Source organism: Ictalurus furcatus, chromosome 14 (genome assembly GCF_023375685.1).
Source record: "Ictalurus furcatus strain D&B chromosome 14, Billie_1.0, whole genome shotgun sequence".
Taxonomy (NCBI): Eukaryota; Metazoa; Chordata; class Actinopteri; order Siluriformes; family Ictaluridae; genus Ictalurus; species Ictalurus furcatus.
The window spans coordinates 21,450,046-21,456,504 of record NC_071268.1 but is presented as its reverse complement, the minus strand read 5'-3'; positions in this window follow the sequence as shown (position 1 = coordinate 21,456,504).

Sequence of the window (6,459 nt, the reverse complement as noted above, 5' to 3'; positions counted from 1 at the left end):
AACAGTACATACTAAAGGTTCAGCAATGTAGTGCCCTTTTTCCTGAGAGTGTATCCTGTTAGAACACTTCAAACAGTTGCAGCAATGCAAAATGGAGCCAAGGGTCATTTACATTGTTTTTGTCAGCCTATATGAATTTTCTGACAGTATGCAAAACATTTACAGCACAGCTCTCACGATTTAGGGCCTCCCCTATCTCTCGTTCTCTGCCTCTGCCTCACATTCCTAAATTGCGTGGGCTTATCTCAACAGTGGCTGGCCTCCTGTGGTGTTCTTTCCCAGCAATGGCCAGCTGTAGGCGTGTGGAAATCTGATCAGCTTTTAAAGGCCTTTCACACTGCTCACTGTGCTTCGACTTATCCAAAAAGAGTCGAAAAAATTCACTGCAACCTAATTCCAACCACTATGGTCAGAACGGTAAACAAACATGGAAATGGCACGACTGTACACAAACACAGCAGCCAAGTAGGATACAATATCTACGAGTCTGGATTTGATTTTTTCGGTCATAGTCAATAGTCAATTAAAACATATTTAATCAGTCAAATTGTATAACCGGCTCAGCAGTTGAATAGGTGACCAGTTGACAGTCATGGTACGTACGTACCAGTCCCATACTATATTTGTTGCTTTTGTGCTGATAAACATACAGCCGTAATCAAATAAAACAGCTCATGTGTGAGTCTGCTGACCCGCGAGTCAGTTCAGGCTCTGGGACTGAGGTTGGCTGAGGTTATGACCTGCTGACCAGTGTGTGTCAGACCATGTCAGAGGAGGCTAAGTGGGACCAGGTTCCATCCAAAACATGTCAATCACATTGTGCACAATTGCTAATTTACAGCACAACAAGCAGACAGATTGTTGTTAAGTGATTCATATGGATCAGATAGAGCCAATATTTTATTTTATTTTTTTTAAAAATGCAAAGCTCCTTCTGTCTCTTCTGTGAGAATAAAAAATAGTCTAAAACATCCAACTCTACTATCAGTCACTATAATGCAAATCTTGACCCAAAGACACCAATGGTGAAAATGTACACCAGGTGTAAGAGCAGCTGCAGGGAAAACTTTTTATCAGTGCAATCTTCAGAGCACATTTATCTCTGTCAGCTTTAATAAGTTTTTTTTTGATGGATCAACTGTTTGTGACAGATCATCTGCTAGGTTACTTAGAAAGCACAGCTTAAACAATTAGAAATGGACAAATATCATGTCTGATATGGCAGCTTCACTGTAACACATTACAGGAACATACTGACTAACCAATCAAATGTTTAAAAGCATTAAAATGTGAGGCATCCACGCTATGTTTTCCTAGCCAGAACCCTTGTGGCTATTTTCTGCTGTAAATGAAGAGTGCTTAATGGCATTGAGTGAGTCAGCCTTTCTCTCAGCAATAGCCACAGTAACAGATATCATATCTGCTAAGCTGAGTGATTTAAGTGAGCCAGTGCGCCTGAAGACATGCTAACGCATTAGCCTAAAACATAGCCTCTTTCACTCGCTCTTATCTGCTCTTTGTCTTGAGCTTACCTCCATTTTATCTCACTCAATATTTATGGCGGAGGGTTGTAAAAATGCTTTCAACAACAAGATTGAGCTATAAGCTAAAGATGGCCTCATATAGGTCTTCTTCATCCTACAATGACCTTACCTTGTCATGTTATAAGTTATCTGCAGTTTTATGGCATGCAGTAGCAAGAGCTGTTCTCCAACACGTTTATTACAGGATCCGCACTGCATTTCAAATATTTTCATTTCTAAATTCTTGGATGTGTGACATAGTGTTTACTCTTGGTCAGACTGTGCATTCGCACAAATGTCTAATGGGGTGAATATAACTAAACCCCATAAAGTCTCCGGACTTGAGTCAGATTTACATTCCTCACTCTCATAAATGCATACTTTTCCCATTAGTTTCACTGTAGTTGCTGAATAATCATTTATAGCAATTGCTGAATAATGTGGTTTAAGCAGGACTGACTGATAGAAATGGTCTAAAACCCTCTTTCTTTTTCAAGTAAAAAAGAAAACAGATATCAAAATAAGGTGGAATTTTCCTCAGTTGGTTTGTTGTTAGCCCTGGGGCTGGTTATTTTGATTATTTGTAGAATCAAGATCAAAACACCAATGTTTGTAGTAAAAATACATTGAATGGTTTGAAGTAGTGAGACAAAGGCTGATTTCTTTCTAGCCCAGGGTGTAGATTCATGCAGCTTGTTGACAATATGGTCAGGTGAACGATTTTTTTATGCATGTTTTCCATCCACTTATAGCGTATCGTCAGCAAATGAGAAGGCACATGCGAAATACAATAGCAGGTGAATTACTTACTCGAGTATCCATGTTTAAAAAGAATAAACTTGAAGTAAATTAACTAAAAAGTGCATGTTGTCCAATCGAAGTATGATTAAAGAGGGAAAATGACAAGACTATGAGTTTTGTTCCTTGGTTTGAGAGAAAAGGCTGGATAATGTTAACATAGCCAAGAACTTTTATATTTATCTTGCCTTCTATTCAGAAGAGACTCATCATAAGCCTTATAGGACATTCAGACGATTTTCTGAAAATCTAGGAAGCACAAATGCAGCTTCCATATATTTCTGTGAGTATGTGCATGTTCCTATGAATAAGCATAGGTTTACATCATCGTCACAAAGAAAGTGTTGCAAGGACATGAGAATGATCTAATCTGATCTTGGTCATGAGAGAAAATATATATAAAAAAATAGTTCTTAGTGAAAATCAAGTGTAATTGTGGCATTCACTGTGGTTCACTTTTCATGAGAGATAACGTCCAATCACTGTACAATGCAGTCATGACACAGTGATGGTAATTATGTTTGTGATGAAGATGCTCAATGTATAATTAATGTGGGATTTATTGGGTTTTCACACATGTTGGTTAAAGAATAATTCCAAACTACTGACACGCTGCCTGACCAGAGCAACAAAAAGTCCCTCCAGGATTTTGTGATCAGAGAAATGAATACAAAATCAAGCAAACTGCAATATTTGAAGGAGCTTGCAATAAAAAATAAAAATCACCACATATTTGGGACAAGATGCATCATCCCAACGTGCATTCACCTAAAGCCTTCTTCGAATCACATTCATAAGTACAGCTAAAAGATCTCATTTACCAACAAACCACTGCGAATGAGTGTGCAAAACAATTTCATGCTATTGCACTTTCACCAATTCAAGTAGTTTTCAGCAAAAAAAAAAAAAGCACAAAAAACTCCACAAGCTGCATCACAAAATTTGAAAATAGCTGCAGCAAAATCAAGCATTTTTGGCTGCAACAATCACAAAAAAAAAAACTCCACGAAATCCTGTATGGATGGAACAAATATCCAAAATTGTACACCTTACATTGGGATTAGAGATAATTTATCACTCTGTGCCACCAAACGACTTCAGAAATTACAAACCCCAGATTGTGGTCCTCATCCTTGCTATTTTGTGGGTGACTTCCGCTTCAGGGTAAATAAGAACTAAAATTATTCAGCATTATTATTTCAGGATAATTGCAGCCAGAGTCTAAATTATATGACAGTTTTGTCTTCTGCAAACATTTGCTTTGGGGGTAGGGGGGGAGGAGGAGTTAATCAGTATCTTCAAGGACCAGACAGCAGGAAGAAGAAACTGTTAAAGACGGCTTTTCATAATGGCACATTTTTGTTTGTATTCAGAACCATGAATGTGCGCTTCCGTTGCTCCCAAGCCAGGACACAAGAGTAAATGTGCTGGATAAATCTTTAATCCTCTTAATAAGGTTGGAAACTCCTGCGGAGCCAGTGCTCCAACAAACTATCGGTAATTAGGCAAAGGTGCCATTTGGCTGTAGAAAACCTTATTTACTTCTCCTTGCATATAGGTGCCTGCCTTTGCCCTAGTTTCTTTCTTTCTTACATATTTACATACCTGCTTATTCCTTAAAGATTCACACAGGAACACAGCAGTTTAAGATCATACATACTGTATATACAGAAGGGTTGAGCCTCAAACAGCCAAAAGACACAATGATTTTCCTGCAAAAACCTTCTTTGCTGTATAGCACAGGAACTGGTTTTGGTACTGATACTGATATGGTATTTGCACAGACAGATTCAAATGATACTATAGTACATTATTAATTTATATTAAACTTAGTGAGGCAGACAATCTCCTTTGGTGCACATGATCCAGTTCCTTTCCTGGAAAAACAATAAACTGCTCTTGATTAACTGCAGTAATTCCAGAAGTAGGCTTTGCTTTGGAGTAAATACTGATCTGAAATTGGTCCAAAAATAGCAGCATTTTAATGCCAGAAGATAGAAAAAGAAAACAAATTTTCCATCCAGTCCAGTGAAAGTGATAAAATAAACAGGTCAGCCGATTTGATGCAATTGACAGAATTTTCATCTGTAAAAGAGCGATCTTGTTGTTCAGTGTTTACACAGGAAATCACTAAAACACACAAAAGCAGGAAGACAAACAGAGCAGGCTGGGCAGCTGGGCTTCTACTGTGGTCACCTGGCTTCAGTCCATGATGAAACAGCCCAATTACACCCAACTGCCCAAAGCAAAGCCCTGAAAGGCCCAAGCTTTCTCTCTGTTTACTCAACTTGTTAGTACAGAGCTTGTCACAGAATGACAAATGAGTTAGCATTACTAAAGCAAACTCACTAATGCAGTTGTTTAATAACAACCACAACGTTAGCTACTCTCAATTGAAACACTTAGTCACCCTAGACTGCAAATGAATATATGTGTGTGTGCCTAGCTACAATATTAGCCCAACTACTAGCTTTACATGAGTCAACACCTTTCGACTGGGGCTAGTAAAGAATTCTCAGGTTCATACTGACGCTGTCTCCATCAGATTATGGACTCCCTCCGTGGCAGGGGTGAGCTGTTGGGAAATGATGTGGTGCTCCACATTACTTAGAATGTTGAACTGAAGGTCAGCTGGCCAGAAGGGAAAACAGTTACCTTAATAACATGTTTAATAACATTTTCCTGCATTTTTACTGGTTTGTAAATAAACGTTAGGCAGTCATTCCTGCAAATTGCAATGTTCTTGACACATCAATACACAAAATACTTTATCTGTCCAAAGTTAAGGCCTGTATCAGGAGATCCCTCCTGTCTTCAATCATTCCTGATCCTAATGCAAGCTGGAGTGCTGTACTACAGCAGCACTGTTGAACAGCTGTCAGAAAGGTGAAACATCAGAATTAAAATTCACCATGCTGTTTGTTAGTAGGAGTCTGGTTTATAAGAAATAATCAGTCACACAGATATGCTTCCAGTGCACAACTGCTAGAGCCTCTCGTTAAGTATGAAATGTGTGTTACTCAACCTCCAAAGCAAATCTGACCATTTCATGGAGATCAGATCAGACTGTGGAACTACTTGACTTCTATTTGATCCATAGCACCTCTTTAAAAACTATTTTTTTTGCCAGCATGCAACATGTGGCCTGGGTTGCTGAAGGTGTGGAGGAGTGATAGGGAGGAGTGCAGTCTAGACTGGAGGAGATACAATGCTCCCCCTATATACCGGGCAGACATGGGCTCAGAAGGCCTTCAGAGAAGAGGGGGGACGAAGACAAATTAACACTGTTCTACTCTGACAGCCCAGTCTGTTACCATTGAAAGCTATTCCCACTGGACTTACCTGTCCATGTATCTATCACACCATTGTTGATAGCTTCTAAATGCAGCAGTACAATGAAAGCAGCTTTTAAGATTTTAATTTAAGATGTTCGTGTTCTGAAAAGTGAATAAACTCTGCCGATGAGATGTCGATAATGAACTGAGCAGCTTTGACTCCACCCTGTAATGCATTGACGATGTTGTTAATTCATAGATTCACTGTGTCATTCATAGTTTGGCTGAATCTTTTTAGCACTCCTGATTGGTCCAACCATTGCATTAGTTTTGTCCCTCTCTATATATCTTTGTATGATTGTTTTAAGTTGTGTCTCTCTCTCTGTCCTTCCTACAGATATCTTCCAGTTGTCTCTGCTTAGTTAATAGACACTTGTGATGCTTTTATATCACGCCATGCTGTACAGCACAATGACAAATCCATGATGCTGTTTTATCATTATTTCCATACCCACGTGAGCCGGGTATCCAAACTGTTATAGCTATAAATAGATCAGACCACTGACTGGTCAAACACAGTTATCACAGATCCATTTTAGACCATTTTCAGATCTAAATTTATTTACATCTAGCATTCATACATGATTTCTTATCGCTCATATTTAGCTTGATTTTAAATTTCATGCACTGAGATTCAAATTTAAGTAAGGCCTAGTCCAAAGTGGCTTCCTATTCAACATTGATGCTTATTATAACTTAATGGCTTTGTAGAACACTGTAGTAGAAGTAGTAGTGCACTGTATGTATAACAGAACAAAAAGTTGGCGCTCAACATCCTGTCTATTTCTATTTAATCATCACCA